Consider the following 23837-nt stretch of genomic DNA (forward strand, 5'->3'; position numbering starts at 1 on the left):
TGTCCAGCACATTCATGGCTCTTGCCAGCACAGGGTCAGGGAGCAGCTAAGCAGAGATCTTGCTAATCCTGTAGGAATTTTGCACCCTGAGCTCCAGAAGAAGATCAATTCAACTGCACTGAAGAACTCAACTGAATAGGTTCTACTCTTATACATTATTCTTTTCCAAAATGCCTGCTGGCATATTTCCATAGGAGTCTGATCAATAATAATATCACAATTATTTAAAGGTACTTACCAGAGGAGGCTGATGACTAACGCCCAAACAAACTGGTCAGTGTAAAAGCAGGTGACTAATATTCTAAAACTAAACGAGAGAGCTGCCACTGCTCAGGTGGACTCACCAATAAAGCACATGGGAAAACTGGCTGCTAATCAAGGACAAGGCTGTTGGCAGAGTGGTGTGGCCCTGCCAGCAACAGCAGCACTGCTCTGCTCAGGTGCCCTTTAACCACACACGGCAAGTTAATGACGGGCCAGAGTAGGAGAGGAAATACAACAATTATGGGTCATCCACTCACCCATGTGCTTTATCAATGCACTTTGTGATATTAGAGTTACTAATTAGTACCAGCACAAAACAGTGATGCAGCAATGGGAGAGAGAGAAGCCCAAAACTTAGGGCCTTTTCATCTTTCACCTATTTAGCACTTCAAACAATTTATGAGCATTTTGAAAGCCAGGTAAGAAACTGCGTGATGCTCCCAACATTCTGACACTTCACAGCTGCTGACTGCAGGTGCCTTGGGAATCCCTAAAATACAGCACAGACTTGATCAGCTCTATGACCAAGTTTCCAGTAACACCATCATCTCTCCCAACTCACTCCACCAGCCGACTGTAAAAGATGCAGTGATGGGAAAGTTCAGCTCCGTGCAAAAGGAGTTTCCAGAAATGCCACAAGGATCCCAAAGTGCCTCCAATTTTTCTGCATAAAAATCTGAAACAAAGTTTTTCCCAAGTTCACAAACCTGCAAATGCAGACAGGGATTCAAGATCACCAGAAATCAGCACTCCACAAGCTCAGCTATAACCAATTAAGGAGTCAACTGATCCCCTTAATCGATTTCAGCAGGTTTATGGGAACTCTGGTTTTGTATTTGCCATCATCTCCACCACTAATGCTTTTTTCCATTCTCCTCTCTGCCATGACATTAACACAACATTTTGCATGGCTGAAGAACAGTTTGGGGGAACTATCAAACAGAAAAACAAAGCAAGGAAGAGGGTGGGGGGATGAAGAAAGCCTAATTTCTTAGCTGGGTAAGTTCCCTGATGCAGTTCTCTCTACCAGTATCTCTGCCAAACCAGTGTGAGAAGTGATCAGTCAATAAATAAGCTGCCCCACTACATGTGGGGTCATGGCCTAATTCAATTACAAACTAATTTAAGTTAGTGGAGGACCCCAAAATTATCAAGCAAGTGACACTTATGAGCAATCAGAATATAAAACAAACACCCTGGCAATAAAAGAGGTGGACTAGAAACAATTTTTCAAAGCACTTATAAATTTGAGTTTTACATGTGACCTAAGAAGTCTCAAGTCCACCTATGCTCAAACACCTCCCCAGATAAAAATTCAGAAATGAAACTTATAAAGAAAAACATAGTAAATGAAGACCTTCAGCTTTTCACTGGAGGCTTCTGCCTGCCTCAACATTAATCTGAAAAGGATGCATCACAGCAGAAAATATGCTTTGTACTAGTCCTGTCTGTTCACTTATTAGTCTAACTACAGTCACTCTGTGACATTATACCACTAATTCTAAATCTAAATGAAAATATAATACTATAGTCTAGACAATTACCCCATATCCTAGGCATATTAATAATGTGATAAAAGGAATCCAATATACAAACTGCATTAAGATCACTTTTTCAGGATCTCTGCCAGTTTTATTTAGCCACTATTATCTAAGAAATATACCTTCAACTTCTGAAAAAGATCAATATCCTTCTTCCCCAGCACAATCAATCTGAGCCCATTTCCATGAGAGCAGATTCCATCGTCTCAAAGATGTCCCTTAATGAATAATGAGGGAGGCACAAATCAAACAGCTTTTAATGCCACACTATAATAGCAATGGTCAGAGCACTGACAACCAGTCCTGGGTCACTTCAGACCTCCCCGACTGCTGCCAACCCCACAGCTCCATCAAACAGAGGTGACACACACAGATCCCAAAGCACAAGTGCCGCTGAGACAGCTCCAAAGCCAGCAAAACCTTCTACAGGCATTTTGCCTCCAAATTACTCTAAAATGGAGTTAGGGCAGCAGAGCCTGAGTATCTCCAGCTTCTGCTCTCAAACCCTCTTGTGCATTCCTGCTCTGAGCACTTCAGCCCTCGGGCAGCTGGTGATGGACACACAGGACAAGAGCGTAAGTGAGGAGACTCACGAGCTCCAAGAAATTCCTAAATTGGACCAACCACTTTTTGGCAGAGGAGCTCACAGTAAGCCTAACAATCAGACTCCCTCTCTGGCAGTTCTGCTCAGAGCTGGGCATGCTGTTTGCAATTCCTTAACTGACCCAGGCTCTCCTCGTTATATTGCCTTACTTGCACTAGGAACTACAATATAACCTAAAACTAAAAGGAGGAAGGGAAGGGAAGGACGATTTCCAGCCAAACTTTCCAGCTCTGATCAGGTGAGGAGGCCTCAGTCTTCCAGTCAAAGATTTAAAAAGCTCATTTTACTGCTTCAATAGGATTGCAAAGAACAACTAATAAACATGAGTCACCAGAGGGCACTAACACTTCTAGTGAATGGCAAATGCAGCCCTTCAATTAGGAAGGTTGATAATTACATCCACATCATCATGTATATTTTATCTGGATTGAACTTCAGCCAGCTTGTTCCAATCCCTGTTCAAATCTCAACCACATGTTGATGAGGCACTGAGCTACATTAACTGTTGTGGTCACACTCGCAATATATGGGAGAGACTCCCAGTCTTCCCGGACAGACCAGAGACAACAGGGTAGGGAATAAGGGCAAAGCCTCCAGGACCTGCAGGGCACTCAGCTGCTTCTCCTCCCCCCAGCTCTACCTGAACTGTCATTCCTGCAGTCAGGACTGTAAGACAACACAGCAAAGGGAAGGAAAAGGGAATCCTACCCCTATGGAAAAGTACACATTGAACATGGAGGCTGTTGTTTCTCTGCACTGAACTCATAGACAGGGAAAAGGTTACACTGGCAATAAATTGGGACAGGAAGGACTCTGTGGGAATTCTCAAGGGATCTCAATGGGCTCAAGGAAGACACCACTTGTGCCATACAACAGTCTACAATCCATTTGGAAGCCCATAGGGAGGCTTCCAAAGGCAGCTCTGAGTGTACTAGAGCAGCACACCTCAGAACAGTCCAGAGAGTAAACATCAACCTTTTATGCACCTCAGGAGCTCTGCATTTTAAAATACTTGGTGCTGACTCATTAGATTTTCCAGCATTTTATGTGCTGTACTGTAAGATTCAGAGAACAGCTCCTTTTCCCTGGACAAACTCTCCTATAAAGTGAAACACAGACACGGAACAGCTTCCCTCAGCCTCAGGTGGGTTCAGTGACCATTCTGACCCCTGAGTCACAGGAGCAGCTCCAATGCTCACCCCTCAGAAGGCTGCAGAATGTAAACCCTCCCCTTTTATGACTCTGGGACACCCTCTCCACCACACCCAGCTCCTCCTGACTGCCCAGGGCCAGGGCTGGGAGCCCTCTGACACCCCACACCAGTGGGGACACACTCCAGGCTCCTATTTCGGATGGGCCCTTCCTGGTGGGCAGAATCCCACGTTGGATCAGCTTGCCCACAAGAAGGACAGCAAAGCCATTTTCCCTGGAATCCTACATGGCCTTTAAGGATCTTTGTAAAGAAAAAAAAGAGTTGCAGTCACACATCCACACGTTCTAGGGGATTAAGACACAGCAGCCTTTTAGGGTGATTAATTAAGGAACAGACAAAACATGAAACCCACAAAGCTTCTGTTCATGCAGTAAATATGAGACACACACACACTTACAAGATGATTTCTACTGCAGCAGTTCCAGGTATTTAAATATAAAGGTTATTAACAGAAAGATTCTTATTATATTGAAAACATATTACTAAGTATCTTTTCTAACAAGGGCTTTAAACCAACACTGAAAACAGAAATATACCATGCCTTTAATGTCTTATACCTTGACAAAATGCAACCAATTACACTCCCCACCCCTAAAGGACATTTTCAACTCAGCTTTACTCATTGAATGAAAGGAGGAGCCCAAATGACTCAGCTTCAAGCAAATATAAAGGAAAATATTAACCCCTAATTTCAAAGAAAAAAAAAAATAGCAGAGCAAACTGATTAAGATGGAGGTGTGGTTTGTCAATTCAATCTTCTAATATTCAAAGACACATCAAGCAGAACATTAGCACACCATGACTGCATTAGCTCTCTCTACAAACACAGCCAATTTTAATAATCAAAGTTTACACAACTACCTAAAGTTAGCCCTGTATCTTCATTCTTGTTCATTAATGCTGAGCAGCACCACGATCAATAAAATATCTGAACGTTGGCATTTTTAATCTACACAGTGACCAGGCAAGATAAAAGTGCAAGGAAGGAAAACATCCCTCCAAAATTCTGCAGGAAAAAAAAAATTCTACAGGAAAAAAATTCCACAGAAAAAAAAAAAGAAAAAAACCCCCCACTGATGAGTAAACAGGACAACCTCATGAAGAGGGCTTTTGTGGGGGTTTTTGTCTCCATTAGACTGAGGAACCAAACGTTTCTCATCAAAACCCAGTGACATAAATTGCAAGGTACAATTTTTCACAAGGACTCCCAGACATCAAGTGACTGCTGCGCAGCCTCCACATTAACTCACAGGTGACTGCCCGTCCCCACCTCAGCCATGACCCACCAGCATTTCAGAGCAGACACTCCTCCAGCCTGCTGGTGGGAATATTCAATTCCAGACTAGCTGGAGTGTTCCTTTCCCTGCAAACCAAGCTCCAAATACAGATGTCACCAGAGGGCACCCTCTCAATTCCAGTGACCCGGCTTCAGCCAACTTCTGAGCAGGACTGCAGACAGGAGGGATGTGCAGAGGCTCTGCAAAGCAGGAATAGTTCTGCTTCTGCAAGAGATTTCCTCTAAAATATAAAAAAACCACCCCTCACACAAATTAAAAAAAAAAAAAACAACAAAAAAAAAACACAACAACAACAAAAAACCAACAAAACAAAACAAAAACACACACAAAAAACCCCGAAACTTATATAGCCAAGAAACGTTTTGCAGAGTAACCAAGGCCACTGCTAGAAAAGATCACAAGCAATTACCAATTCCTGTAGGATGTTATTCTGTGGCACTTGATGGTGCCAACTCACTCCAGCTGTTTTGGCACCCATGTGGATCATATCAACTTACAAAAACAGGACCCAAGCCAGCAGAGCTCATGCAGAGGTGCCTATGGAAGTCCTCTGCCTCAATTATCATAAATCACCTCACAATAATACATGAAAAAAATGCATCTATGTTGTCAAGAGAAAGTGATGGGAAACATTATATTCTTCTACTCCTCGTTGTTCTGTATCTGAGGTTAAGAGGATCAAAAAGTAAACTATTTGCATGAACATGACACAAAAGTATCAGCAGTGAGTAGTTTTGAACCTTTGGTCCAGGTGTGATTTCTAATGGCCTGCTGAGACCTAATAAAGTTTTAAACCAAGCACCTGGTAAGCTGAAGTTCATTAAATGAAATTACGCACAACCAGTAAAAAACACAATAGGTCTGTATATCAAAAAGGGTCTCAATCCACTGAATAGTAAGTTAAACCCAATTTGCTTAGAAATAAACACCACTATAATACTACTAAAATGAAGTCAGCTGCAGAGGCAAGCAGTGCTAAGAAAAAAAAAAAGAAAATCATCATCATCATGCATCCTATATTTTCCAGTCTTGAGAAAAACTCAGAAGCCAGAGACCTTTATAAAACATGCGACTGCCTGGTTATCCACCTATCCCATTGAAATGAAATAGTTTCCATCTCTCCTAGTTGTCATAGTAAAACCCCCTAATTTAGCACAGGAAAAGGGGTGGAGCAGGAGTAGGACCTGTGCAAAGGCACCTTCTGTCAGCATAAGGATCCCTCAAATAGTGTCACTATAAGGGACTCTCAAGTAGATAAACACCCCCATGGAATTTCACCAGGCCTGTGCTAAACACACAGAGAGACAAGTTACTCCAAACTATTACCTGTCACCACCACTCATCGTGGTTTCAAACATATCCACAGAATTGCTTTTCCAGTATCTGCTGCCAGGACAGGAATAATGCCAAACACTCCTTGTGTCAAACAAACACCGTTTATTTGTCCACCCTCCGTCTAACGCAAGGCCACTCGGGGCTCTGAAATTACCCTGGTTTATATAAAATCAGCGCTATATTGGTGTTGATGCCCTACCTATGCCCTGTCCCTCGTGTCCCCATCCCTGTGCGCTGTCCTGTCCCTCGTGTCGCCGCCCCTTCGCCCTGCCCCTCGCGTCCCGGTCCTCGGGGCCCAGCCCCGGGGCAGGACCGATGGATAGCGGTATCTCACCGCCACAGCCACCGCTCCGCCCCGGCCGCCCTCTGGCCCCCGCACCAGCCCTGCCGTCCCCGGGGGCTCCGCGGACAGCACGGGGGTGTCCCGGGCATCACCCGCCCTCGGGCCGCTCCCGCAGGTGCCGTGGGTGAACATCTCGCCCCGCATCCCTGCATCCCACGCCCATCCCGGGGGTCCCGGGCACACACCCCCACCCCCAGCAGGACCCGGCCCCGGCCCCGTCCCCGCCGCCCCCGAGCGCGGCGGAGGCGGTGGCAGGTGGGCGGCGAGCCCCGGGGGGGCCGGGACCCTCCCCGGATCTGGGAGGGGACGGAGCGCCTCCAATCCCCTGCCGGCAACAGCCCTGCAGGGCCCGGCGTGCGAGCCGGGGTGAAGCCTCCTTTCCTCCCTCCTCCTCCTCCGAGCAGCCGGACAATGAGCCCCGCGGAGGCGGGCGCCGGCTCCCTCCTCCTCCTCCTCCTCCTCTTCCTCCTCCTCCTCCCCACCGCGACAGCGCAGCTCACCTGCGGTGCGGGGATGGATGGCGGCGGGGCCGGTGCTGCGGGCGGCGGTGGGGGCTGTGTGCGGGTCCCGTTCTGCTCTGTGTTCCGCGGTGCGGGGCGGCCGCGGCCACCCCCGGCCACTCTCACTCACTCACACACACACACGGGGGGTGGGGGGGCGCCCGCGCCGCCCGCGCATGCGCGCACAGAGCTCCCCCCTCCCCTCCCCTCCGGGCCCGCCCCCGCGCGGTGCCGCGCGCGGGCTGCGCACGCGCCGCCTCAGCACCACCCCCTCCGCCCCTGAGGGAGAGCGTTCCCAGCGCCGTCCCTCACGGAAAGGCGGGATGAGGTGGGGTTGGAGAAGACCCGCGGGATCGCCGAGTGAGACCTGTGACCCAACACCGCCTCGTCAACGAGACCCGCGGCACCGAGTGCCACGCCCAGTCTTTCCTTAAACACCTCCCGGGGGACGGGTGACTCCGCCGCCCTCCCTGGGCAGCCCGTTCCAGTGTCTAAGCACGGAATCCCAGAACTGATAGGGTGGGAAGGGAGCTCTGGAGATCACCCAGTCTGAACCCCCTGCCAAGGCAGGGTCACCTAGAACAGGTGACAAAGGAACGCGCCCAGCTGGGTTTGGAATGTCTCCAGAGAGGGACACTCCACACCCTCCCTGGGCAGCTGTTCCAGGGCTATGCCACCCTCAACGTAAAGAAGTTAATTTACACTTACATTTTCACTCTTTCTGTGGAGAAATTGCTCCTGATGTCCAATCTAAACCTCCTCTGGTGGAGCTTAAGGCTCTGTCCTCTTGTCCTGTCGCTTCTTCCCCGGGAGCAGAGCCCGACCCTCACCGGCTGCACCTCCTGTGAGGGATTTGCAGAGAGTGAGAAGGTCCCTCCTGAGCCCCCCCAGCTCCCCCAGCCGCTCCTCGTCAGACTGGTGCTCCAGTCCCTTCCCCAGCTCCGCTGCCGGGGGAATCGAGGCACGGAAAGGCAAACAGCTCTCCGTGAGGCACCGCTGCCTTTAGGAGACAACGGGGACAAGGAAAGGGACTAGCCCCAAAATAAAAACTATTACATTGCTAAGAACTCCGTCCTGAAGGGACACAGTGCAGTGAATCTCAAGACTTTTCTCTGCTCCCACAGTCGTTAGGGAACGATCAGCCTACAAGGGTTGAAAGCAAGGCCATCAAGGTGTTTGCGTCATTTCGGGAGTGAAAGCCCTCAGAAAACCACAAGGTTTTGCACGATTGCCCTGAAGTCACCAGAGTTGGCAGTGCTGCTGCCATGGAGATCGGACTTGGCATTGCCACCTTCCCATCCGCACCCCCTGCCAGGCAGGCTCCAGCCCCAGCCAGTTACTAGAGTAATTAATAGCTGCCGTTTATACGTCTTCAGAATGCTTTGAAAGCAATACCTAATCTCATTAAGTAGCGAATTGACTTATTTTCATCCTGTCACAGAGTTACGATGGTCACTGCTTCCTTCAGCCGTGGGAAATGGACTCAATAATTTGTATACCTGGTAACCCATTGCTGCCATGCAATCTAAGGCCACCTGCTCTGTGATTTTGATGGAATATAGAGCCCCCTGCTATGCACAGTGCCTGCTTTTTAACAGACTTGCAGACTGGTGAGAATATAGGTACCAGGATCCAGATTAAACAAGTCCAGCAAGGCTGGAAAGACGGTACCAGCTTTCAAATACGGCAGGAAGAATTTGAGAAACTCAAGTGTGACAATAAAGCAGAAAAGCCTTACTTTTAGGTACAGTGCCATTTCCCCACCTTTAATAAAGCTTTGTGCCTAGAAAGAGAACATTGTTTCCACTTGTTTTTTTTTTACCATGGTAATCTGGCATAGTGTCAAACTCATTCAGAACCAGGATAAGTGAAAGGAAAATAAAATGCCAAATGCCATCCTGCTGTAAGGTTTTCAACAGGTGAGTCAGTGGATGGAAAGAATGTTTCACCAGATTTGGAAACACAACAATTTGTAACAGAGAAATAAGAAAATATTACAGAATCATAGAATTGCTAAGGTTGCAAAAGAGCTCTAAGATCATTGAGGGATAAGAGGGGAAAAAAGTAGTAAAAACAGCTCAGAAGGGGGAAGCAATGGGAATTATTTCTGTAAGCTATTCTTCCTCACTACAGCAGGAGACAATGTATCTCATAAAACAAGCTTCTCAGCATTACTTAAGGGGTGTATATGTGGCTGAGGTGACAAATTTTTCCAGACATTTTACAATCCTCTCACTAAGTGCTTCCAGAAAAACTGCACAGTGGCTTGTAAGGAAAAAGCAATGTCATGGGCCAAAAAGTAACAGAGATTGAACAGCAGAATGTGTAGTCATTCATAATGAATGAAAAACCAAAAGAGTAGGGTGTTTTTAGTTTTGCTGTAAATACCCTTAAAATAATCCAGAAAAAGGGTTGTACAGAAGGAGACAACATTTGTAGCGGACATAAAACTGCTCACAATTGTGGGGTGAATTGTGAAGATACTTGGAGTGACTCAACTGAGTAGGAAGAAAACATAGTGATATTCAATAGTGATAAATAGTCATCAGTACAATATAGTGGAGAGTGGAGGAAAGAATTCCTGGTAGACACTGCAGAGGGGTCTAAAACAAGGGCAATAGTTTAGGAAATGCACAGACATCCGAGGCACTGCTTCACTAGAAATCTCTCCTCAGTGTATGAACACAGCCTTGCATGCAAAACATCAAGAGATCAAATGGAGACAACTAGAAAATATTGGCTCTCTTGGCATCATTTCATAGGAGATAGTTTTAAAGAATGAGTGGGGAAGAGAATGTACATCAGACTGTGAAATTGCAATGCCCAATTCCTCTCCAGTTTTACATTAGAGTCCCATGTTTAGTTGTTTTTCACCTATGATTCCAAAATCTTTTCCAAGAAACCACCTTCCAATACTCAGTTGCCAACTCTACACACATAGCTGGTGTTTCCCCAATTATACTAAATATTCCACTTAAAACACATTATTAGTTGAATGTTGCAGCTGCGCTGTTAAATATTCAAATCACAGGAAGCATCAAACAGAGAGGAAATGACAAGATAAAAATATGTGGCAAAATAGTTAGTTATAATGAAGAAAGCTGCTGCCAAAAGTAACAGGAAACTGCTGTCCCTCATGACTGGCAGCCTGTTAGGGTGCAGAGGGCCAAACCTGATCCAACATGATCCTGGGAACAGCTCCAAACAAAGGTGGCTGAAAATCTTCCAGCCCACAGCACATCATGTTTGCCATCACCACTTACACCTGAGAGAGCAAATTTAGAAACGGTATTAGTCAAGCCAGCCCGCAGCATTCTTCTGAATAATTATTTACTATGGTATTTTTTGGACATACCTATCCCACATTTTGTCAGCAATGATTATTTTTAAAATCCACTGCCCAACAAGCTGCGTCTCTCTGCGAGAGTGTAACTCGTTCACCGTACATAACCCCCTCAAACTACAGAGGATATGACATTTCCCTCTGAAAGCAACAGCTTGCAACTTCAACATTCTCTACTGACTGAGAAGAGGAAATGGATCCATATATTTTTAATTTCACAGATGAAAACCATTTCTCCATTAGGCAACACCAAATGTGGATGCTCCTGTAACAAACCACGATGTGTTTGCAGTGGCAGCTCTAATGAAATGTTGCGATTGCAATCCAGGGCACTTGCTGTTGGGAATTCGAAGACTACAAAAATGCCAGCAGACTACAGTTTATTGTACTCTTTCATTAACAGAAGATAGCATAAGCATTTGGGAATAAAACACTTCTCATGTAAGTTACTGTAATACAATCATCTCTGCTTGTGCGGATTATAATCCAAATTATTCAACACATTTTAAGAGAAAAAGAGAAATAGTGCTTTATTATGATGGAACATATCCTGCTGCATACAAACCTCTGGGAGTAAAACTATATATTAATATAAAATCAAATTAACTTCCTTGCCTCAGCTGAGCTTCCTGAGTACAGTGTTAAAGATACTTTTTAATCTTGTTTTGGTAACCAATGATTTGAAAGACTAGAGCTTACATTTTGGCACCTAGTTAGCACTTCATTAATTACTAATTGCTTGGCACTAAGTAAAGTTCTTCTTTCATTGCCTGAATCTAGAAACAGTTATTATCATAAAAAGTCATTAGTTAAAGTCAGTCTGATATGAGATGTCCCAACTGGAAATCTGCTAAAGCATATACTTCCCTAAGGAATGAGGATACAGTAGAAAATATTTTATTTATATAACCTGTGAGTGCTATTTTCTATTCTTGCTCTTTGACTAAAGCCTGACTGCACTTAATTCACAGAGTACATCAGGGTGAGATGTGCTAAACAAATGTAAAATGTTGCTAAATTTACTTGTCAATTTACGAGAGGAAAATTGTATGATTTTCTGTCGAAACTGTGTATCATTTCTCAAGATTGCAGCACAGTTGTGGCACCTGCCACCTGCCACCCTAATTCTGTTATTTCCTGATTTTGGAGTGCTTACCTATACAGGTGTGACTTTATAAATGCAGTGCAATTAAAATTAACAGTGCAATTAATATCCACGTTCTAGTAAAGTGTGTATTCTGTGACATTTACGCTTACATATTCCCACATTTTTGATTCTCTGTAGTGTCCCTGCCTTCGTTACAGGGGAATATAGGAGTCAGAACGGGAAAATGTAACTTTGCTGTAACCATCACCTTCTTCCTCTTTCCTTTTGGAGGGATAAAAAGCATATATTAGCTTCTACGCCTTAATCAGGAGGATGAGCTTCCTCCTTCAATCAAAATGGAACTTTCAGCTGGTTCAGTTAAACTTGAAACTAAGCATAAGGAGTATTTTAGTGGCTTAAAGTGTCTGTACCAGAGAAATCTAGTTCAAACAGACACTGACACCCTCCTTGTTTAGAGGAGGAAAACGTTACCAAGACTGCGGTGCTGAAGAGTGGATGGATGTTTCACAGCGCCCCTCACTCACTCTATTCAACTGATGTGCTAATATTTGCTCCCAGAAGTGTTGTGATTAACACCAGAACACCTCCTTAGGTTTACACCTCTCCTTGTTTCTCAGTTCCATCAGCAATGAAGGGATGAGGCAGAATTATAACATTATAGCAGTCCCAATTGGCTCGGGGGGTTTTCTTAATATTCTTAAAATCATGACTTAAAAAAGAGCGTATTCAAGCAGGAGCTTCTGAATTCACCAAGGTATATGTGTAAATACATGCATTTACATGTAAAGTGAGTGTAATCACACACACACACACGCTTTAAGAGAACTTCCTCTTTACAGCTGCAAAACATTGTTTCCCCAAGGTCAACAAGGGCTCTCCCGCGCGTCTCAGCCCCGAGGAAGCCGCACACAGATAACACGTTATTTCCTCACTGTCTCTCACGCAACCTACGGATTTTTCCACAGGAAGAGAGTGCTGTTCTCTTACTGTGCTGCCTTCCCACGCCCCAGATGTAGGGAAGTCAGAAACGTGCTTTCTGTTAGAGGCGTTCGAGACAGGGACACTGCGAGAGCGCCGGGGAGGGAGCCAGAGGCAAAGCAGGGATCGGCAGCACAGGGGCTGAATGCAGATGTCCTTCTCTGCTTCCCCGGTCCATCATCGGAGACAGCACATCACTGGAGACGTTACTGGTAAACTGCTTAAAAGGAAGTAAACACCATTTTTTATGTTGTGTAAATATCCATCTACATTTTTCCGTAAAGAGTGGAGATGCTGGGATGCCTACATGATTTATGCACAGTATGGAAGCAGCACAAGCACGATGATTTACAACAGGTTTTAATGACCATCTGAAGGGGAAAAATCCCAAATATGGACAACAGCAACTGTTAATTGAAACTAGCAATATTTCATCTATGTAAACAAAGTAATCATCACGTCTGCCACAAGATTTCAAGAGATTTATCTTCCAGGCTCCCTAATATGGTTACATCTGTCCCCTGCTTAAATCCTATGTTCTTGCCATCTGCTCCAAAACACTTTTTTTCAACCTCAAGCAGTGATTGAACAGCTACAAGGAGAAGAAAAAAAGTATTTTTCAATTTTCGAGCAAAATGTTTAACAACTGGAAAAAGCTGAAAAACCAAACCCCCAAACCCCTTGGCTCTTTGCTGTGGTTAGAAATGTTATGGGTGAGATGCTCAACTGGAGTTTCCAGGAATCTTTACATCTGACTGTACATCAGGAAACATTGCACCCAGAGATTTGATGTCATTTTGTTATGGAGCGTAATAAATTGGGAGCAGATTAAACCAGTGCCATTCAATTAATCAGTCAAATTATCACAGAGAGGTAATGTTATAGGGGGAAACCAGGAAGCATTTTGCTTTAGAAAGAAAGAAGCTTCCTAGAATTCTTTATTTGCACTGTGGGAAGCCTTGCCAGTTGTACTCCTTTGAGATGTGCTTTGTACTTACCTCTGTCATACTAAAAAATTACCTCATCCCTTCTCTAGGAGTTGTGTCAAACTTTATTTTTTATATGTTTCTTTCGCCTGCATAGAGGAAATCATTGATTTTACCATTCCCCTGAGCTTCATAGGAGCTAACTGGACTCGATACCTGTGCTTTTCCACCTTTACTCATTTGTCTGGTTTATTATGCTGCTTCCATCCTCTGCCATTGGAATTGTTACTGCTAGTAAAGATGGGAAGCCAGAACTTTTTGCAGTGTTTGTAAAACACAGCAAAGTGTTTTCAGAACTAATGAAGAACAAAGCAAATCGACACTGGCTTTTTTCATCCACAGTTAATAAACCTTGCTTGAAAATCTAAGAGTATAATGGTGCAACTCCACTGAAGGTCTTGCCATGCATTGCTGGAGAGCTTTGTTATGAAGGATGCGGAGAGTTAGGCAGTTCAGCTTTAGATTTAATAAATATCATCACTTAAATTAGTAAAATAGACAAACTACATTGTTTTATAGCCAGCATTTTCAGAATAATTTATATAATTGTCTAGGGAATACTATTGGGATAAGCAAATCAGCAAGCCATTATCCCTTGTAGTGCATGTTTTGCTCACTAAGTCTTTGCTGCTGGTAATCCCCTTGGGAGCTGGACTTAGGTGGAATAACTACCATGCTCTGTACCTGCTTCAGTGAAAATCAAGAAACCAAGTTATAACACAGTTACTCATTTTCAAGTGAACAAAAAAAGGTAATGCTTCAGGTACTCTCTATATTGCATTTTTTCCTGTGTATCTCAGGCACTGGTGGTCAAGTTCAGTCACAGAGCCAGGAAGTCTAGAAAATGCTGAATGTTAGGACTTAGCAAACACTGTTCAAGATCACTTACTTACATTAAAAGACAAAGACAACCTTCAGAAAAACATCTATGTAAGGTTTCAGTATTCTCTACTGGAACTGAGAAACCCATGGATAAAATTAATCCAGGTTTCTAGATCCAAATTCTGGCTTAAGCTGGGAAACAGTTTTCATACCAATATAAATATTATGGGGGATGTAGAGACCTCTCAAAATTTCATTTTAAATAGTAAAGATAATCATGACATTTTCACATATATAATGCCCATGCAGAAAAATCATTTTAGCTTTCATCAGAATAAGCTTATGATAAATGGAAAAAAAAACCCCAAACCAACAGACAAAAAAAATAAATATATATGTTCAAAGTAAATAAGAAGTCAGTGTGTACGGAAGCAAGGCATGTTTCTTGAGAAAAATCATCTGACCTGGAGCATTTGAAAGGTCCAGTGTTTATAAATGTGACTCAGCTGGAGACAGTTGCTGAACTTCTGAAATTCTGAACAGATTTTTCCTGTATGCTCTGGAAAGGCTTCAAAGTCCATTCAGCAAGCACATTCCAAAAATACAATGGGTGTATTTTAGCTACTGTTCACCTACAGTTTTACTGCAATCTGATTGAATCTGTGGCCAAAAGCCATGACTTCTCTAAGGTAATTTTCATTTGCGTATCATCCTTTTCCATTGAGATCCCAGGGCAGAATAAAAGATCTAATTAAATATTGAAATCTAAGTCTTACAAACCTAAACCAGATGTATGCTGAATATGTGAGAGCATGAAATCTGTTTCCAGAGTTTTCTTTTTTGTGATACTAACTGACAGAGTTTCTCTCAGTTTGTGGTTACTACTTTCTGTAAATATGTGGTAAATTCTAAAAAGGTAAAAACATTAAAAGTAAACATTCAGCACTGCTAAAATCTGAGTTGGGCCTTCACAGTGTCCTCTCCAGCTATTGCTGTATGTCACATAACATCACAAAAAAACCACCCAAGACTCAGGGGAGTATTATTACACCTTGAAAAACTAGATCCATCCTAAATCATCCTTTGAGAGTTGCAAGAGAAAATACTTTACTGGTTATTCTAACATAATGTAGTATTGGAGGGTTTTGTTCTACACCACAGTTTGTGGCATCGCTTTGGCCAACGCACAGTCTGAACACTTTTCGGCACTTTATGAAGAGCAACTAAAATTGGACCAATTTATTGTCTTCTTCTCTCCCTGTAAATTTCTCTCTGTAAATAAGCAACACTGTTTTACTACACTTTGTGTTGTAGTTATGTACAGAGATACTCTTGTTTTTCCCTACAGAAGATAATACTGAAGAGGCACACATTGCACTGGAGTCGGAAAATAGGGAATTTCCCCAGGGTTCTTCACAAGGACCATTATGACTGCTGCACACTATCCAAACAAACTGAATTTAGGAACTCCTGTCTAAATCAACATCAGCTCAGGTGGGTTTTGTAAGATAAGAAAAGTATGATGAAATGTATGTTTGATGTGAGGGGCAGATTTTAGGAGATGGACTTCAAATCAAGCAGTTTGCTCAGTTATGGGCACATACCAATAATAACTAAATAGGAGGCCAGCACAGTATAACCAAACAGAGCATACGGAAAACACGGAAAACATGACAATATTTTCAGCAGTAGATCCTTAGCTTAAATACTATTTTGCATTTTCGCTTCTCGCTTAAAATATATACATAAATATATGTATACATATATATGTAAACAAAATAGGATTAGGGAGAAGAATCTAAAAGAGCACAAAAGAAGACTGTAAAACAAGAGAAACTAGAAATGGAGTGTGTTTAAGTGTTGTGTTCTACAGGTGAGAATGAGAGACAAATTTTTATCTGCATCATCATCATCATCCAGTGAAACCAGGCACATCCACTTGTAACCAGTGACAGTTTCCACTCCCTTTAGATGCGTATTAATGCAATGTACTTTGGCTCTGGGATTTTGTGCTTGAGAACAAATAGTTCAGCAAAGGAAACAAAGAGCTTAGAAGATTTTTTTTTTAAATGATTAGACATGTACATGTATAACAGCAACACGCTGACAGGGAGAACAACTGCAAGCATCAGTGTCAGCATAAACTGATTAGTCACCAGAGAAATTTTGCTCCTTTATCTATTTTGCATAAAGTTCAGGTTCATTATGCCTTGGTTCTCGTATTTGGGGTTTTTTTATGATATACTATTAAAAAGTCAGACTGTACTGATTTTGCTTTGAGGCAGATGGAATAAGCACGTGCATGTGTGAAATTTATGTCAGTGTGCATTTGGAAAAAGAGCATTAAGAAAGGATCTTAAGAGAAAGTCTTCCATTTCTCCCTTGTATCCTCTAATCCCATCTGAGCTAAGTGCTTACAGGTTGGATTCATACAGGTAGGAAACATCTTCCAAGACTTTTCCTTTTCAGTGCAATCCATTTCTTCTGTTGGTTTCTTTCTATTAAGTAACTGGAGACAGGTATTTAGACCAATTGCTGCACAATGAGCCATGAGAAAAGGCAGCAGGTTGGATGGATTCTTACAGGAGTGCACTGAGAAGATATTACCCAGTTCCCAGCTCTTATCTTTCTAAAGCAGCAGAACAGAATGAGGGCAATTTGACTTACTAGCTGGTCTACTGACCTGCGAGAATAAAGGGAATAAAGATGCCACTGGGAGATAAAACAGGTTAACACTTTCAAAACAATGAAAGAACATGCATAATAGCTCAAGAAACATTCCCAGGGAAAAAAAATTAATTAACTTCATACTTCAGTTTTCATTAGGAAAAATATAAAGGGAGAGAACTGCCAGTAGTGTGGAACAGAGCAAGCTTTTCAGGAAAAGACACAGAGCCAGATCTTCCCTCCTACTTCTTCACATGTTTTCTGCTCTTGGGGCCCATGGAAGCATGCCAGGAAAAATTAATTGGCAGAGGACCATATTATCTCTTCTGCATAGTTCCCATGTAGTGTCTCAGGGAAAGACCATGCAGCCAGAGAGCTGGCTGGAAAAGCTGCCTGCCTGGGGAAAAGTGTCCTTGACTCCCACAGCTCCCAGAGGATCTGCCAGATTTCAGTGGGACCTCTCTTTCTCGTTGATCCGAGCAAATCTGAAGAGTTCTGTCACTGAGATTTCCTTCTATAGATGAAAAGCTGGGGCTGATTTGAGTGTCAGGGTTTTTCCACGTGGATTTGTGGAAGTTCTGGGCAGCAGGACAAACGCTGATTTAAAGACAGCTCTCTTAAACCGAGCAGTACTGATGGGTCACTGATTGAATGCGAGGTCAGTAAGTCTGCAGCTGCCTCACAAATGTTGTAGAAGAGGATTTGATCTTGGATAAAGGAAACAGGGAGTGTATAAAGTCCTGGCTTGCTCCCACACAATCCACCCCCTCCCCTACCACTTACCCCTCCCCTTTAGGAGTTTCCAGGCTCTTGGTGCCCAGGGCAGAGGACTGATGTAGTCAAAAGTAGCTGATTCCTCACTTTTATATGCTATGAATATAAAGCTATGATCCAGCCTGCTGATTTACAGAAGAAATATCAAACAACCAACCTTCATTTCAGTTTCCTATTCAGTAATGCACATCCTTCTTGTCCAGTGGAAAATCCCATGAAGTAGAGAAAAAAAACATCATTCTGGAGTTCACACTGATAAATTAATTAAAAATGCCTCTCCAGCTGGGGTCTGCGAGGCAAGTGGAGGGGTCAGAGCCTCCATGTCCTCATCCCCTCAGCTCCTCGGGGGATTCCGGTATCACTTCCATTGGAGTCCTGTCCCCTCCTCCCTCATTTCCTGCTCCCTTTGCCGTCTCCACCATTGCAGCAGCAGGGCTCAGTAAGAAACTGTTCTGCCTGAGCTCCCTCCCATATGGCCATGCACTAATCCCTGCTCCCACACACAGCCCTGCAAAGACAGGAGAAACTATGGATGTGGAAGCAATGCTTCCTGAGCAGCAGTGTCTGCTATCCACACTATGTTAGGCAATTAAAAGGTGCAAAAGAATCCTGCTGAACGGTTGCTGTTTTCTTCACCTTTCTTTGCAACATCTGCAGAGCTCTCAAATATCCTGAATTTGCAAAGAAAGATTTTTTTTTTTAGGGGGAGTCTTAGAATTGGGAGCCAGCTTGCAAATGTCTCCACTTGCAACATCGAGGTACTTTCCGAGGTACTTTTTAAATTGCTGTTTTTGCTCCATTGTCTCTTCTGTTTGATCAAAAGAAAAATCAACCCTGGAACTTACTGAAGAGCAAGAGAAGATAGAACTGATGTGGAGATTTGGGAGACTTCTTTAAAAAGCTCTGCTCCTGTCTATTTACATGGAAGCTTTTTTTTTTTTTTTTTTTTGGATCCTGAGAAAGCACGTCAGGAAGCATACCTTTTGTCAGGTCGGGCTGTCAGCTCAGTGCCCAGCAACTCCCTCTCCCCGCGCAGGGACATCCTGGCATTACAGGCACTGTCACGTCTCATTGCCTAATGCCCTCCCTGACGCCCTCCCTTGCTAACAGCGTGTTCCATCAGGCTCCTCACTTGGGAAACACGGAGCCACCCGCCCCACTGTGCTCACCTAATGACACCGATAGGATCAGCAACATCTGTTTCCTTTAGGATGGCAGATTTACTACTCACAGACGTCACAGTGCTTTTACATGGACTCTGAGGTTAGCAGACACTTGGCATTGGTGTAGCATGGACATTGCAGTCCTTGAAACGTCAACAGGCATTTTAAAACTTATTTCTCAGCACTATTTAGTGATCCCCATAAAGCCATTCTTTACAATAAGAAAAAACCACAAGCGTATAAATAAACCCCCTTTGCTTTACCCACACCAGCAGCTGGGTAGTGTGATGTGGCGACTGAAGGAAGGAAGTTTGACTTGAGAGCTCCTGGGTAGGAAATCTGAGGTTCCAGCCTCATCACTGACAGCAAGTCACACAGGGGATTTGGGGCCTCAACTGGCTGTCAGATGCTATTGATTGTCACCGTGCAGGTCATGGCTTCCCCTCCCAGGGATTCTGTTCTCCAGACCCCCTGCTGTAATACAGTGCCACAGGAGGAACAAAACTGAGGCCCAGAACCCTGTATTATTAAAAAAAACCTTTAAGAACACATGAGAAACCTGGAGCTGAACTCTGTAAATAACAGCCCGACCTCAGAGGTCACAAAAATGCCAATTCTGCAGGTGAAGCTCTTTGAAAAACCCCCTGTGCTGTTTCCAACACAGCTGTGTTCAGGCCTTTTGAATTCCCAGCACTGAAGCATCTCAGTGAGGCTTGTAACCATGACAAACAGCTAATGCTCTTTTACTTAAGTCAAGAGTTTGAAATACAGCCTTTAATATAATACTGAAGACAAGACTTAAGTAAAAACTGTACTAAGTGAAATAGAGGCCTTTGACTGCCTCTTTCACCAAACACACAATCAAGAAATATACTGTGAGTGTGGGGATTTTATGTACATATACAACTCAGTGCATGCACATTTTTAACTATCTGCACATTTCTATACAACTGTATGGGAAAGAAAAATACAGGACCTTTCAAACATGCACTGGGAACAGTATCAGGAGTGTTCAGGAAATGAAGCATCCCTGACCAAGGGACAAAACTTGCATATTAGAGCAGAAGACTGAAATGAGTTCCTCCAAGTGAGACAGAGAAAGCTAGATAATTTTTAGGAAGCCAGAATCCTATTCAGAAGAAATCTTCCTCCCTCTTAATTCTTTCAGAAATTACCCAAATATGTGCTTAAACTCTTAATTATTTTCTCAATAAGCTGCCTTTAATACAATTATTCTGATGACTACTGTGTGCACAAATGGATTTCCCATGGGAAAAATTGTTATTGATAATTATAACTTTCGTATTGGTCATGTTATTTTTTATCACTTTGATTTTCAACTACAGATTCAGTCGTACAAATAAGGGAGGCAGACGCACTTGAAACACTCAAATTAAGGCTGAAGAATTGTCCATGACAATGTATAACACTTGCCAGAAAATAAATGCAGGCAGAACTTGGACTCCAAACAACAAAACTGTCTCACAGATCATCCATCACTGTGCTAACCCAATTCATTTTCCAATTCCATAAATGCTGATAGTTTTTGAGCTTGTTAAAGAGACCATCAGCATTAGAGTGTCTTGAATCTGGTGCAACTGCATTTCTGTGGGCAACTCACCACGCTGTCCCTTCAGCCTCCTTCTCCTCTCCACTCAGAGAAGCAGGTTGGGCACTGAGGAAGAATTTTCCAACTCAGAACCCTCTGGCATCGCAGAGCCTTTGCTGCTGAGCAGAACCAGAGCACACAGAGTCCAGGGGCAGCTCAGAGTGCTTGTCTAGACACCTGTCACCCAAGCCCTGCCGTGCTGTCCGGTCTATCTCCACACAACAGACAGGCCTCTCCATGATAACTTGATTCCTCACGTCCCAGACAGCAGATGGGACCCAAGGAGCAAATTAAAGTTGTTTTAGCTGCAGCAGCCCCAAGGGATCTGCAGAACACAGCAGTGCTCCAGCCGTGCCCTTTTCCCTCCCTGCCCTTTCCTGTGTTGGAGGAGAAATGAGGGTAATTCCCAGCTGTCCACACAGCTGTGTCCTTTCCAGGGCTCCCCTGACACCTGGGAAATCCTTCTGCAGCCAAACAGCTTTGCAACTGCTCAGCTTTATCCTGTATTACTTGAGAGTCTTGGGGCAGGATTACTCCTGCTGAACTCTGCTTCCCACATGGCACCTTTGCGTGTGGCTGCAGTGGAAGTGGGGGAGCCTACACGGGCTGACCAGGACTCCAGGCTGGGACGTGGCAGTGGGGTGACTCTGCTTAGGACTGGCAAGGGACAGAGGCCAGGCCGGTGCTAAAACACCGTGCTGGGGTGTGAGCTCTGCCAAGGCTTTATTCCTGAGCCCAGGATGAACACAGAGCTCCGGAGGCACGGCCGGGCCTCTCCACAGGCCCAGGCCTGTCCCTGGCACGGCGTGCACCCAGCTATAAACACTATAAACGCTGCACAAACCCGTAAAAAACCCTGCCAACCCTGGCTTCTTGTTCTAGAGCTACCAGAAAGAATGGGGTAGTACACGTCTTTGATGGCTTTCGCAGCTTTTGTCTGGTGAAGCTGTGAAATTTTCCAGTGTTTCCACATAATGGTGTCAGGAAAGAGGAATCTGAATATTCTCAAGTCATGCAACAGTAAGGACCCATAACCCCTGCAGCTTTACCAAATAAGCTCACAATTGAAGTCTCATGCCCTTGCTTACTCCAACTGCCAACATAGCCAACAGTTCCAATTTGGAAGGAATTTCCTTCTGTTTTTTCTCCCAGAATCTGAGCCCTCCCATAGGTCACTGTGCTTCACCTAGCTCAGGGTTCAGAGATAACTGACTCCTAAAGATTTCCCAGGATCCATTCAGTTCTTGAAGAACCCACACAGCTGGAACTACACCATGTTTAACTTAGAAGGGAGGGTACAGAGTAGATTTTATACTATGTGGGTCACTCCTGTGAGTTTCCCAGTTTGGGTTAACCCAGATCTCAAGGGTTGCTTGCTTATTACAGAGAAAAGTGCAATCATCAATTATAGTAACAGCAAGTTCCTTTATCTCATTTCTCCTGTATTTTTAAATCCAAACAAAAGCTTCACAAAGTGCTGATTCACAGAGCTGGAATCTATAAAAACGGAAAAAACATCAAAAGCACCTCTAAATCTGATCCAGAAGTGGTCTTCCCTGGAGTTTTGTCCATGACACCTTGGCCCAAAATCATGATGGGTGGTGGTGGGTCTTGTGGCTTCTGCTAGTGGGCAATCTCTCTCAGAAGCACAAAGATTTATTCATTGCATAAATATATGTATTTTTTAAATAAACTATAAATGTGTTAAGCTAAAGTTGTATGAAACAGAACAATAAAGAAGGCAGCACAGAATCACAACACAGTAAGATTAGGCCTTCAGATGATCTTAAGGCTGCAATGGTAATACAATGGCTTTAACCCAGCTGTATGGTATTAGCCCCTTCTTATCTCTGCTATGCAACTGCAATTACAAATAGCCTTAGAGGATGTGCTCAGCTCAAGGAACTGGATTTTTGAGTTGCAGAGAAAAGATATTTGCGTGCCTAGTTCTGTATTTGCCGTGCACTCTGATATGCACCCGTTGCTTACAGGAGATAAAAATAATTACTGATAAAAGTTGCATAACCCAAAAGAGTCAGTATTTGTACAGAGGAATTATCAGTTCGCTAATGTGAAGTGAAATAAACAATTTGTCTTAATTATTTGCTGCATGTTTTACATTTTAAAACATGTGAACAGAGTACGTTTGTTTATCCAACCTGAGGTGTTGCCAGAAGTCACCTCCTCAACACAAGATGTCTGAGCTGCTGGCTGCATGCCCTTTATGTGACAGAGAGAAGTCTGACACTTCAAAAATATCACAGGACAGAGAATTTGATAAGATGGGTTATCCAGGAGTAATGAGATTTTAAAAGGGATAATTTTCTCATCCGATTTTCTCATTTATAGAAGTTATTGTGCAATTTTAAAAGCATAGATTCATGATCCTTACACATTCATATCTTACAACTACTCACTTTTTCACCTGTCTTAATAAAACAGGTTAAATTTGACAGAGATGTTTAAAGTACCACATAAATTGCCACATTCCCTGTTGGCTCTGATCCTGCCACACGCAGATATCAGGAGAAATCACTACTGTGACGGCCGGCTGGACAATCAGGAACATCTAACAAGAACCAAGGGAAAGACAGTGTGTCTGGTTAAAAACACACACCAGTGCATGAGAGCAGAATGTAAGGATGTAGCTAAACAAAGGGAAGAAGTTAATTTGCAATGGAAGAAGCAAAAAAATTTAACATGTGGAAAAGGAGCAGCACAAGAGGGTCAGTGTCAGGCCTGCCAACAGCCAGCAATGTGCAATTCACCACAAATTGGAAAGGCATTTAAGACCAAAACAAACACAGTCAGAAGATGCTCTATTTATGGTAGAAAGTATTTTTTTCTTGGGTATCCTAAAGAGTTTAATAAAAAAAAAAAAAAAAAAAAAAAAGGCTTTATAACCACATAAATAAAAAGCAGAATGGCTAGAAATACAGCTACTGTAATGGCACGGAGAGCAATTATATCCAGAGTATAATAATAATATTACTGGGGGTCTACTTTAAAACAAAAGAAGCCCTAATGCCCTTTCAAATGTGAGCACGTGGCAGTCCGTGCTCCCAAGAGCAGATGTACCTCCACAGGATTTGTGAGAGAACAACAAACAGTCCCATATGTGCTCAGGTTAAAAGCACTGCCCAGATAAAGATGATCAAATTGGTACACAAACCTGCCTGCAGAAGGGGATGCAGAAGATAATCCGAAGGAATTTGATTAAGTGCTTAAGAGCCTATAATGCATTCAGGAAGTAATACACCACATTATTGCAGGTACCAATGTATTTATG

At 43.5% G+C, this 23837-nt stretch overlaps 1 protein-coding gene and 1 long non-coding RNA gene across 5 annotated transcripts in view; both read right to left on the bottom strand.

Moving 5' to 3' along the window:
- RALGPS2 (Ral GEF with PH domain and SH3 binding motif 2) overlaps nt 1–7941 on the bottom strand; it is a 105174-nt gene extending 97233 nt beyond the window's left edge. For 2 of the 4 annotated variants that reach the window (XM_050306376.1, XM_050306371.1), the window contains exon 1: nt 7099–7240. The gene's annotated coding sequence lies outside the window, so the exon portion shown is untranslated. Of the gene's footprint in view, nt 1–6246; nt 6473–7098; nt 7241–7806 lie in introns of those variants that run through there. The other 2 variants (XM_050306373.1, XM_050306372.1) reach the window with 2 other exon arrangements.
- Nucleotides 7942–10804: 2863 nt separating this feature from the next.
- LOC126635318 (uncharacterized) lies at nt 10805–18197 on the bottom strand. The gene is made up of 2 exons (XR_007627667.1): nt 17934–18197; nt 10805–12744 (listed from the first exon to the last, which is right to left on the bottom strand). It is a non-coding gene; the product is annotated as an uncharacterized LOC126635318 (long non-coding RNA).
- Between the last annotated feature and the right edge of the window lie 5640 nt (nt 18198–23837).

The sequence above is a fragment of the Myiozetetes cayanensis genome, unplaced genomic scaffold (assembly GCF_022539395.1).
Source record: "Myiozetetes cayanensis isolate MyiCay16 unplaced genomic scaffold, myiCay2020 scf12, whole genome shotgun sequence".
NCBI lineage: Eukaryota > Metazoa > Chordata > Aves > Passeriformes > Tyrannidae > Myiozetetes > Myiozetetes cayanensis.